Genomic DNA, 13,364 nt, shown 5'->3' on the forward strand with positions numbered 1-13,364 from the left:
AAAAAAATGCAGCAAGGTCCTTCTGAGCAGAAATAAGAGCCCATGCAAAAGGACAGTGACAAGGAAATCCATGTTCTATAGGATTGGAGCATAATGTTTGGTACAGGTAGAGGTGTTATTAGACTGCACAAGTAAGATAGTAGCGTCATCAGCTACGTGATTTAGGAGAGTCAGTATAAGAAACAATTGAGGGTGTAATTGGAGCCTGTAATACTGGAGGCAGGAAGATCATTTCCGAGGTTGTTGAAGTGATCAGAGCACCATTTGATGTGATACTGAAATAAAGTGAAAACTGTGAGGGTATTGGACAATAAGAGACACATCTGAGGAAGAATTACTAGAACTCAAGAATTGATAGGAAATGATGTGCTGAAGAGTAAAGAGAGATCGGGGACAATTCTTATGTTTCTCATTTGGGCAATTTCTTGTCTGAATGTTTTATTCCCTGAGAAAATACAGAAGGAGAAAATTTAAGAAAATATATTGGTAAAATTGAACACTCTGGTTTGAGTCCCATGTGGCGATAGCCAGTGCATAGCTATATATCCATAGGTCTGGAGCTCAAGAGTTATCTAAACCTTTACTAATCTAAACCTTTACTAATCAAAGCATGGTCTTTGGAACAGCAGCATCAGCATTGTCTGAAACATTATTAGAAATGCAGAATCTCAGGTCCTAATCCAGATCTACAGAACCAGAATCCTGCATTTTATTTGTGGGAGCTAAAAATAAATAAATAAATAAATAAATAAATAAATAAATAAATAAATAAATAAATACACAAACACATGGGGGGAGGGCACGGGAAGAAGATAGAACAATCAATTCCTTGAAGTTGTTAAGACAAGCGAACAGATATGATGTTGATGGGTGGGAAGGGGGGCAGGGAAGGGCAAGGGAGGATTCGGTAAAGGGACACAAAAATCAACCACATTGTATATTGACAGAATTTTTAAAAAACCAATAAAAACAAACAAACAAATTAAATAAACAAACAAGATCCCTATGGCTTAAAGTCACATTGAATTTTGAGAAGCACTGACCTAGAATACATACGCACACACGTACATACATGTGCTCAAACATATACGAGAAGTCTTCAAAACGTTCATGGCAGGATTTGTGTTATCTATTAATTCAATTTTTCCTTGAACTTCTTGAAATACGTTATATGTTATTCAGGTGACAGCTGGAGCTATGGAGATATGTAAATTAACCATTGAAAAGTGAAAAAAAAAAAAACTACAGAAAACAACAATATTTAAAGGATGATAGAAGATTAACCCCTTGAATACAACTGACATATATTTCAAGATAAAGAAAAAGGGTGTGTAAAAGCTGAAGAATAAAGGAATTCCAAGTGTAAGGACTTGCATAAAAATGTAAGCAGCATTAAGCATGGAGATAAATATCCCCCTTTGGCCAACCTTTGCATTTATTTTTTAGAAGTTAAAAAGTTCAGTCTTAAAAATAATATTTCATTCACCTTCTATTTAAAGGACTAAGAAGTTTTTATTTTCCTGTTGCTTTGAATTTTTATTTTGCTCTGATATTTTCCAAAAGTGTTTTGTTTTGCTGTTATTTACCATTTTCAAAATTCTTACCCCACAAATATTTATCTTCCTGTCTTTCCCTGTTCCCTTTCTTTTTTACTTGGTCTGTACTTCAAGATATGAAGAGTATATTTAGTAAGGTAACAGCAGATATAAATAAATCTCTCTTTCCTTTTCTTTTCATGCTGGTATATATATCCAATATTAGCAAATAGTCAATTCTCCCTAGAAATGTCTGCTTCATTTTTTGTTGAGTCTTTGAGAATAATGTAATAATTAGTGGTGTGTGTGTGTAGATGAATCTACAGTATGGCTGTGCCTCACTACCTCTGAGCCACACGGTGGAAACACATGGACTAGAGCTACATTAGCCTTTTTCCCTATACTACTCCCTTCCTGCTTATTTATTTATTTATTTTGACCTGGGGTCCTGTCTTTGGATTGGTGGAAAGTTCCCACATTAAAAATAGCTTAGTGGTACTTTATAGTAGTGGCTGCCTAAGGTACAATGGAGCAAGTTGTAAAATCCAGTTACAAAGTAAAATATATATGAGAATTTACTGTATGCTAAATATGGGTCTTCAAGCTAATATTAAATATAGATTTTAATCATCATAAAAATATGAAGTTGGATATCTATCTCATATCTAACACAAATTCTGATCAATAAATTACATGAATATGAATATGTGGACAATATTATCCACATGTTCAATATTTATAAAACCTCAGTATGGGAAAGTCATGTTAAGTTGGAAGACACACCCAGTAACCATGAAAGCAGGATGAATTCTACTTCATGAAAATCAAATTTTCTGTTCGATCGAAAACACCATAAACATAGTTAGAAGACAAGAAACGCAATGGAATAATTTATTTTCAATTCATCACAGAAAGAGAGAATTCATTAATGTTTTTAAAAAGTTGTAAATATTATAAGAAATATATCAATAAGTACCAAAAAGTAGGAAAGTACATTATGAGAAAAGTAGTATTATGGCTCTTAGTGTATAATGAAATATTAAAGCTCTCATATGAGAAGAAAATACAAATAAAAATTGAAATGCACCTCCCACCAATTCCAAGTGCATTAAAAACTTGCATGAAAGGCAAAACTATAAATTTTTAATAAGATAATATAGGAAAATATCTTCATAACTTTAGGTAAGGGAGTTTAAAAAAATACATAAAAAGTAGTACTCATAATGTAAAAGATTTAAAAATGTGATTAAATGAAGTTAAAAATATGTATTTATCTAGTGCCATAAAAAGAATGAAAATAGAACCCACAACTAGAATATATTTGTAATACATCTAAGTGTTACTAACTTCTAGTTGCTTAGACATTAATTTATGATGAATATCATAATTACAAGATTGGCAGAAGTTAAAAGACTATAAAATATTGGTGAGAATCTGGAGCAATCGGGACTATCTTACTCTATAGATAAGGGTGGAAATTGCTAAAATTCTTTGACAAACTTTTACATAGTAAAATTTAAAATACACATCCAATAACCTGACAGGGAAACTCACACGTACTGACTAGAAGACATGTACAAAAGTGTTTATTGAAGCACTGTTTGTAATAGCTCCAAATTGGAAACAGCCCAAATGTCAATCATAGTGGAAGGGATAAATAAATTGTGACATCTTCATTCAGTAGAATACAATAAAGTGACAGAAATTAGGAAACTACAGCTACACACCTAACAATGTGGATAAATCTAATGAACAATGTTGAACAAAAGAACCAGACACAAAATACTCACTATACTTGATAGCATTCCATTTACTATATAAAATTCCAAATCCAGGCAAAAGTAAATTATATTTCTTATGGATGCATACTTATATGGTAAAACTATAAAGCAAAGCACAGAAATTATTGTAATAAAAGTAAGGATAGGCTTACTTCTGGAGCTATAAGCTCTTTGAGAGCAGGCGCAAATCTTTTCAGTGTCTAGTACAAGACAGACATACAGATGGCGCTCAAGAAATTTTAATTTTAGTTGAATGTTATGGTATCTACAATATACATTATTAAAGTCTAATTGTTGAAAGCCCTGTAGCCTAACCCTGTCTGCATTCCAGGCCACAGTTTCCAGATAGGACAATCACAAAACAACCCCAGCTGGTCACGACTCCCTCATGCAGTCTTTGCCGAGTACCTTCTATTAGGTGCGACAGTCTTTTAGGCAGCACTGTATTTTAGGAAATAGACATAAGACCCACAGATCTTTCCAAAAAGCTCTCACATCAAGAGGAGGAAGGCAAGAAAAGATGCAATTACAAAAGAGTAAAGTGTTAAAGCATTATTATGTTTTTAAAAAAAATTGTAATGCTACTTTTACTGATTCATTTGGTAAAGAGAAAAAAGATTGAGAACATATCAATGAAATTGTAGAGAACTGGGCATTCATTTCTGATTGGAATGTAAATTGATACAATTTGAGATAAGTTGTGAATGTTTCAAATTTGAAAAAAAATTTTTTAATTACAATTAAAAATATTTAAAACATTTCTGGGTCAAATACACTAATCTGGTAATATCCCTCCTAAAAATTTTTTCTTCTACCCATGTTTATGTTTGTGAAATACTACTGTTTATTCACATTAAAAAATATAAAAGAAATTGTCCATTAATGTCATATTTAAAAAAATCAATGATTGTACATCAATACATAAAATAATAATTCCATTAAAAAATGAGGGTCTTTGTGTACAGATGTAATAGGAGTTCCGAGATATTGTTAAATGAAAATGTAAAGAAGCAAAACTGTGTGCATATTATTCTACTACTGCATATTTTTAAAAGACAGCATATATGAGCTGAGGATATTGGTAATAAAATATACACATAAAGGAAATTGGTCACTGTGGCTTCTGCTGTAAAGGAGAGTTGAATGACTGAGGGACCTTGATAGGAGGGTAGAATAGAAAAGTTAAGAGATTCCAAATACCAAGACATACTCAAAAATTGGTGTGGAATTCAATGTCTACTCATTACAGTCTATTTCATAGAGTCAATCAGTTTTTAACTTGTTTTGATTGTTTGCCTTTTTGAAACTGACCTTTGAAGGAAAAGGAGAAATGTATAGTCTATGACAGCTGTTAAGAAGGATAAAGTATTAAAAGGGTATATTGAGCCACTTTGACTTGAGATAAAGAATTAGACACTGACCACATATTAAAGAATTTCTAACTAATATTACTAATATTTATTAGATCATATATATTACCTTCAAAAATAAACTCAGATGAGGTTTACAAAATAGAGGTTGGTTGCTATTATGCCTATTGTGTCTGTTTCCTCATAAGCAAAGTGGACATATGAACTCACTACTCAGATAATTCAGTAACAACCAACCATCAAATAACTAAATAACACAAGTTCCAAATATGCTTCTGTAGTTCATAGTAACTAAATCCATTGGAAACCTGTAAAACTTTATGTTTGCTTTTTCATTTAAACAGAGATAATTCTCAAAGTTTTAATATACAGAAAGTGTTACATTTCTACCTTTAAGAGTGTTTTGTATATGCAAATTCTTCCTTAAAAAGCATTGAATCTAACCATAATAAAATCATATAGCAAATCTGAATGTAATGACTTAATGTTGCAAATGTTTTTCATTCCCCAAAGCCATTACACATGCGACATTTAAAACCAACATTAAGTGTATTTTACACATCAGTAGAGTGGCATAGATAATGAAATGCAGTAAAATTATTACTCACTTTCATTAATACTGGTTAGTTAGTGGGAGAAATGTGACTTGGTTTTGCTACTTGGCAAGGTAGATAGGAGTTAAAAATCTGGTCAATTGTATAAATGAACTTTTTTTTTTTTTTGTCTAAGCATGATTTCAAAGTTCAACTCAAGGCTCATTCTCTTTAGTTTCCAAGTAGTATAAGCTCAGTGCCTCATGATGGTAGAGCAGATAATCACAGAGATAAAGGGAATTCTGCCTTTTTCACAAGCTCCATAGCCAGAGGCGTGTGTGGTATTAGAGCTTGCACTGACTTTTATGATTAAAAAATCATTCACATCTTGGCTGTAGCAGATGAATTATTTTTCCAAAGAATGTGTAACAGCTTTGTTAAGATATAATTCACATACCAGAACATTCACCTTATAAACCATAGAATTTAGTGGTTCTTAGTATATTGCAAATAATTGGAAAATGAACTTGAAAATATTTTTATCACACAAAGCAGAAACTGCATACTCATAGCAGTCTTTTCCCATTTATTTTGTTCTCCAACCCCTGGCAAAGACAAATCTACTGGTCGTTTCTCTGTATTAGTCTATTCGGGTTAATCCATATAAATGGAATCATACAATACGCCATCTTTTGTGACTGGCTTCATTCGCTTATCATTATGTTTTCGGGGTTCATCCACATACCAGTTCTTTATTCTTTTGCCCCATCCCCAAAGTATTGCACTGTATGAATTCCACTTTTAGGCTATTATGAACAAGGATGCCATTCATGTAGGGTTTTTGTTTGTTTGTTTGTTTTGTTTTTAAGTATGTGTTTTCATTTATTGGCTATAAACTTACAAGTGGACTGTTGGGGTCATATAGTAATTGCATGTTTAACATTTTTAAGAAGAGCCAGACTGCTTCTGAAGTGGTGGCACCACAGTGCAGTTCCATCAGCAATGTAGGAGGGTTTCAATTTCTCTGTATCTTTGTCAACTCTTGTTATTGTTTGACTTTTTAATTTCAGCCACCCCAGTAAATGTGAAGAAGCATTTCATTGTGGTTGTCATTTGTATTTCTTCAATGACTAATGATGCCAAACATCATTATGTATGATTACTAGCCATTTGTATATCTTACTTGGAGAAATATCTATTCAGATCTCTTGTGAATTTAAAAATATTTTGTTATTGTTGTTTTACTTTACTTTTCTTTATTGTGGTATGAACACTTAATGTGAGGTCTGCCCTCTACACAAAGTTTTAAGTGCAGTGTTGTTTACTATAAGTATAATGTTGTATGGCAGATCTCTAGAACTCAACTTATCTTGTATAATTAAAACTTTGTACCTCTCCTTTGCCAATTTTTAATGTAATTTGTCTTTTAATTGCTGAGTTATAAGACTTCTTTATATATTCTGATATAAGTTCCTTATATGATTTGCAAATGTTTTCTCACATTCTATGCATTGTTGTTTTCTTTTTCATATTTTTGATGATGTCCTTTGGATTGCAAAAGATTTTACTTTTGGTGAAATCCAATTTATCCATTTTTTTTTCTTGTGCTATTTGTGTCATTTCTAAGAAACCAAGGTCATAAATATTTTCTACTATATTTTCTTCAAAGAATTCTATAGCTTTAGCTCTTACATTTAAGTCTATATTCCATTCCTCACAGTGTATGGTGTGAGGTATGAGTCTAATCTTACTTTTTTGTACGTGGATATTCAGTTATTTCAGCACCATTTATTGAAAAGACTTGTCTTTCACTATTGAATGTCATGGCACCTTGTCAAAAATCAATTGACTGTCAGGGTTTATTTCTGGATTTTTAATTTAATTCCATCGATCTGTGTTTCTATCCTTATACAAGTACCACACAGCCTTGATTCCTGTGGTACATTTTGAAATATGAAACTGTGAGTCCTTCAACTTTTTCTTCTTTTTCAAAATGGTTTTAGCTATTCTGAGTCCGTTGAATTTCCATATGAATTTTAGAACATTATTGTCAGTTTCTGCAAATAAACAAAAAAAAAAGGCAGCTGCAGTTCTGATAATAATTGTGCTGAATCTGTAGATCAATCCGGGCAATTTTAACAATATTCAGTCTTCCGAAGAATGTGCATGACTGTCTTACCTTTTATTTCATCCTTTTTTAATTTCTTTCAACAATATATTGCAGTTTTTATTGTACAGACTTACATTTCTTTTGTTAACTTTAGTCTTAGATATTTTATTCTTTTTGATGCTAATTTAAATGGAATTATTTTCTGAATTTCATTTTTGAGTTGTTTATTGCTAGTGTATAGAAATACCATTAATTTTTATATAATCATGTTGTATCTCATAAACCTGCTGAGCTTGTTTTTTTTTTTAAGCTTTTATAGTGTTTAGTTGTTTATTTGATTGCTTAGGTTTTTCTATAAACAAGAACATATCATCTGTGAATAGAAATAGTTTTACTTCTTTCTGTCTGTATTTTATTTCTTTTTCTTGATTATTTTCCCTGGTTAGAACCACCAGTATAAGTTTGAATAGTTTTTCATATAATCTGCTATATAATCATACTTAAAATACCAGATATTATATTGTTAACTATCATTATTAAGTGAAAATTCCTTAAATCAGTTTTCAAATATGACTTCAAACAATAGTATTTTGCTACCTCGATTCTTAACAGAGCACAGTTTGACACAATGTTGAAGTTAGTATATTATTAGTCCTTTGTTGGATATATAGTTTGAAAATATTTTCTCCCGTTCAGTAGGTTGTCTTTCAGCTTTGTTGATTGTCTCCTTTGTGAGCAGAAACTTTTTAGTTTCATATAGTCCCATTTGCTTATTTTTTCTTTTGTTGCTTGTGTTTTGGGGTCTTATTCCTAAAGTCTTTGCCCAGTCTTACTTCTTGGAGTATTTCCCTTATCTTTTCTTTAGGTAATTTTATGGTTTCGGGTCTTATATTTAAATCTTTTATCCATTTTGAGTTGATTTTGGAACTCAAACAACTACATGGTAAAAAATCAAATAATCCAATTAAAAAATGGGCAAAGGAGATGAATAGACATTTTTCTAAGGAAGACATACAAATTGCCACTAGGTACATTAAAAAATGCTCAACATCACTAATCATCAGGGGAATGCAAATTAAAACTATGTTGAGATATCACCTCAGCCCAGTTAAACTGGTTATGATCAAAAAGACAGAGAAATAACAAGTACTGGCGAGAATGTGGAGAGAAGGGAACGCTCCTACACTGTTGGTGGGACTGTAAATTAGTACAACCACTACGGAAAACAGTATGGAGGTTTCTCAGACAACTAAAGATAGAACTACCACATGATCCGGCAATCGTACTACTGGGTATATATCAAAAGGAATGGAAATCATCATGTCAAAGAGATACTGCATTCCCATGTTCATTGAAGCTCTATTTCCAATAGCCAAGATATGGAACTGACCTAAATGTCCATCAAAGGACAACTGCATAAAGAAAATGTGGTATATGTACACAATGGCATACTACTCAGCCATAAAATGAATGATATTCTGCCACTTGCAGCAACATGGATGAGCTTGGAGAAAATATTATGTTAAATAAGCCAGAAAGAAGAGAGAGAGAGAGAAATAATGCATTTTCTCACTCATAACTGGATGTTAAGAAAGAAGGAAAGAGAGCCAGATAACGGCTGCTCCCAAGACCCAGGCGGCTGTTGCCCAGCTGGAGAAAGATGGTGATGGGAGCGCCAGCAGAGCTGGGGGTGTAGGCTGTGAGGGTATGCATACCAACTGGAGGTGCTGAATAGCATCAGGAAAATGATATCCCATCAGAAGTAATAGTTGATCTTCTGGTAAAGCTGGTGAAATAGACAGCCCCCAGTATTATTCTCTCCCACAAATCAATCAGTTTACAACTATTAAAAAGCAATGACAGACAAGCTGGCTTTGTTAGACCTCAGAGGAAAGGGAGGAGAGACCTACGGAGTGCATGAAGGAGGGAGAAGCCATGATGATAGAAAGAAAGAACCACTCGGACTGTTTCAGGCCCTGGGTGTTTCAAGGCTGGAGCTGGTGAGCACACGGAGCAAGAGCTGGCAAAAGCCACAGCTGTGCCCTTTGGAAGATGTTGCTTGGAGGCTGCAGGGGAGAAGAGGACCTTGCTGGCCCCCAGGCCAGCAATACCACTAATAGGGTTCCCGTGAACCCACGTAGGAGCAAAGGGACACAACAACTGAAAAAAAGGAGCCACTCAGAGGCCAGTGAGTCATCACAAGGGACTGGCATACAGCCTGTCCCATGGGAAGTGTTAGAGCATGGGCAGTGGGGGAGACGGGTCCACCTGGGGAACACTGGGGCACAGCAAGGACAGCTGATCTGTACCCCAATCAGCACAGGACCACTCAGTGGAGACTAGTCAGGAATATAGAACTGCAGGGGGCGCAGTTTGCTGAAAAGACTCAGGCCCAGACCAGAGTTTCTATGCTCCCCAAGTGTAACAGATCTCATGAGTCTGGCAAGCACCTATAAAGTCAACCATTAAAACCTGAGCTGCGCAAAAAGCCTTCCCCAGGGAATCAGCGGCAAAGCAACAATTTAGCTCAACCACAGAGCTCAAGTGCTGGTCCCCACAGGAAGTTCCCCCATTTTAGAAGTAAGCAAAGGACAGCAAATTACTTCCAGTGCAGAGTTTAAGTGGTGGGAACAGCAAATAATCCAACAGAGAACTGAAAGAAAAAATAAAATACCAGAGACAAAGTTTGGTATTAACTAGTAAATGTCTCTCATCACCAAAGAAGACCTATAAAACCTAGAATGACCAGAAGTCCCCTGGGCTACCAAGCCAGGGAGCAGGGAGAGGTGCGGGCCTCAGCCATATCTCACCGACACCTGCAACCAACCCAGTGACAATCACTGAGCCACTGTAGGAAGTGTCCCAGGATTTCTCATGCCACGGCAGTGGGGGTCTGAGGGCCTTGGCCACACCCCCCTGGCACCCATGACCAGCCCAGTGATGACCATTGAGCCCTGCAGGAAGCACCCCGGCGCTCCCAAGCAGGGGTTGTAGGGGGACGACATCCCTCTGACATCTGCACCCAGCCCAGCAATGTCCAAGCCACCACTGGAAACCCCCTGGTCTCCCACGCAGGAATGAGGGGGATGCTACAGGCCTCACCCCTGCCCTTCCTCCTGCTCCCACCCTATTTCCTTCCCGTTTCCCCTCTTCCCCTCCCCCAACTGCTCCACAACATCATAGAAAGTAAAAAAAAAGTAATTTTAATAAATAAATAAACTTTAAAAAAAAGAAGGAAAAAAGGAAGAAGGAAGGAAAGAAAGAAAGAAAGAAAAAGACCACAAAAATAGATTGAAGTTTCAGAAGAAGAGAACAGACCTAAGGATACTAGAGATGGGGTGAGGGAGGGTGCAGGGTTGGGGAGGGGACTGGTCAGGTAAAGGGTATAAAGAATCATTATGATTTGTAATAATAAATATGTTAATAAAAATTTAAAAAATAAAAAAGTTAGTATGCTTATGCATAGATAATTTATTTTGGTTTTTTCTATGAAAATGTTCTTTTTATGATGTCTAGAACAGACATGAAAATCTTTTGGGATATAAAGTAACTCAGGAACAACAAAAGCATTTGAAGAAAGAAGATTGTAGTGAATCAGAAACAGAAGACTCGCCTTATTATAGAGATATTTATATGCTTAAAGGAAACATGAAACAAGGAACTATGCAAAATATAGGAAAGAAAGAATTATGTATATCAGCCAAGGCCTCAGGACTAGTTACATGAACAAAGATTGCAATAGCTGTGCATATTTTCTTTCTGAGTTCTTATGTATTTATAAATTGAACATATGTGTAAATTAATCTCTTATTGCCTCTCTCTTCCTTCTCCTGATTGTGTGATGGTTGTTACTGGTTATTAACTTTACAATTTAGTCTTTAGGCAATAGAATCTTCAGGTAGAACCTGGACCCAATTTGAGGAGAAAGTATTATCTTCTAGTGATGGATACCACAACTGTTGCCCACAGAGGGACACCGTTACTGTTGGGACCTTGTGCTTCCCTACTTGGACTGAGGATGAGAAAATCTTCTTTTATGAAACACAGTTGCATATTATTGTGAGAGCATAACATTCTTATTGTTGCTGTGTTCAAATTTGTGTAGCTGAGCAACCAAAAGAGTGCATTGTGCCAATCATCAGTTCTTTGTCTCTCCATTCCAAAGCCACCCTCCTGTACTGTGGTGTTGGAGCCCTTCACTTTGCTTGCTTTTTCACTCAGTGTCATCCCAGCAATCGCTCTTCATCCTGACAGTGAAAATCTGATTCAGTTCTCAGCATTTGTTTGCTCACTCTCTGAAGCTGCCTCTTTGTGCCTCCTTAGATGTAGTACCAAGGGACAGTGCCCTTTTTTCAGGGGCCAGAGGTTCAACTACCAGGTTTGGTCTCCATTCTAAACTCCAAAATTTTAAAAGTCCCCAGCCTCTGATTTTGTCTCCCCAGTCCCAGGGGTGGTAGCTCCTTCCGATGGTTATGACTTTTCCAGTATTTACCACAGTGGCACATTTCGCATTTTTGGTCCTCAGATACCTGCCTGGCCAATACCCAATATCGAATTCTCTCTCTCTCTTTTTCTTTTTCCTTTTGTTTACTTATTTTTTTTATTAACCTATTTATGGGGTACAAAGCTGACTATCAATAGTTGTGTACAATACATGATAGTTAGGTCAGGATTGTTCATTTATTCATCATTATAATATGTAATCATCCTTTGTGTCATTAACCAGTTTCTCATTAACCTATTCCCTTCCCCCATCCCTTTCCGCCTCTAGCAACCACAGATCTGTTCTCTCCTGAGTTCAACGTGTTATCATGACTGTTGTTTCTTTCTCTCTGTCTCTGTCTCTCTCTTGTTTATTTGTTCGTTTATGAATTCGGCTCACACTTATGAGTGAAGACTGCAGTATTTCTTTTTCTATACGTGGGTTATTTCACTTAGCATAATTTTCTCCAGGCTCATCCATGTTGCTGCAAATGGCAGAATTTCATTAAAATTGAAGTTTTATGCTTTTCTACCTGACTGATAAAACCGCCATTTTTAGATGTATAAATTATTTGACATAAAATATCATGATATAAAATACTCTCTGTAAAAAATCTTCTTGTGTTATAAATATTGTACTTGGTGCATATTCTACTTAATATCCTTTAAATATTTCATTTGAAGATGTACTACACATACAAGCAACAATCTGAATTTTTCTTTGTAATATCCTTTGGCTTTCTAAGAAAACAAATTTTAAGAGAAAATGAATTCTTAATAAAGTTTTGCACAAACTTCACCTTGTTCAAAATGCCAATACCTTCCTAGTTTTCCTTAAATAATACATAATTTTTTCTTACTCTATGTAATTTACTTTTTGAATTTATTTTCATCGAAAAATTTTAAAGGAAGTTTATTCCTCTATGTTTGCCCATGTGGGAAGATTTTTGTATGAAATTTCAGAAAATTAGATGAGGAACCCTATAATTCCCTGTGTGGAATTCCTAGGGGTTATTATTACCCAAATTAGCTTTCAAGTGAAGTGGGGAGCTGCAGCACTAGGCAGGGCATCATGCAGCTGGTCAGGCTGCGGAGAGCTGGAGAAGGGGAGGAGAAATGGTCTCTTATCCTATTCATTTAGTTCTCTAGAGTTTGTACTAGTGAAATTCACAGTCATCAATATATTTTAGCAGATCCTCTAACCTCTTCTGATATGGTATTCTGTTGGAGAATTGCTTAATTTTTCTATGTATAGAATTATAAGGCTCAATAAATAGGACATTCAGGAAGATTTTTTAATACTACTGTGGGTTCCCAGTATCAGGTAAATAGACTATGATTTAAAATAGATTTATAATTGATTATGATTTGTTTGGGGATTATTTTAGGACACACGGAAATGCTGATCTTTGTAATAAGATTGTAGATGCCTCCTCATTTGTAAAACTTGGCAGTTGTAGCCTGTAGAGCTTTGCTCTCTCCTGAAGAGATGTCAACAATGAGTAGAACAGGTAGATTGTTAACAAGAAAGTTTGTTTCTTTCACTTAGGTAC

The sequence above is a fragment of the Cynocephalus volans genome, chromosome 9 (assembly GCF_027409185.1).
Source record: "Cynocephalus volans isolate mCynVol1 chromosome 9, mCynVol1.pri, whole genome shotgun sequence".
Lineage (NCBI taxonomy): Eukaryota > Metazoa > Chordata > Mammalia > Dermoptera > Cynocephalidae > Cynocephalus > Cynocephalus volans.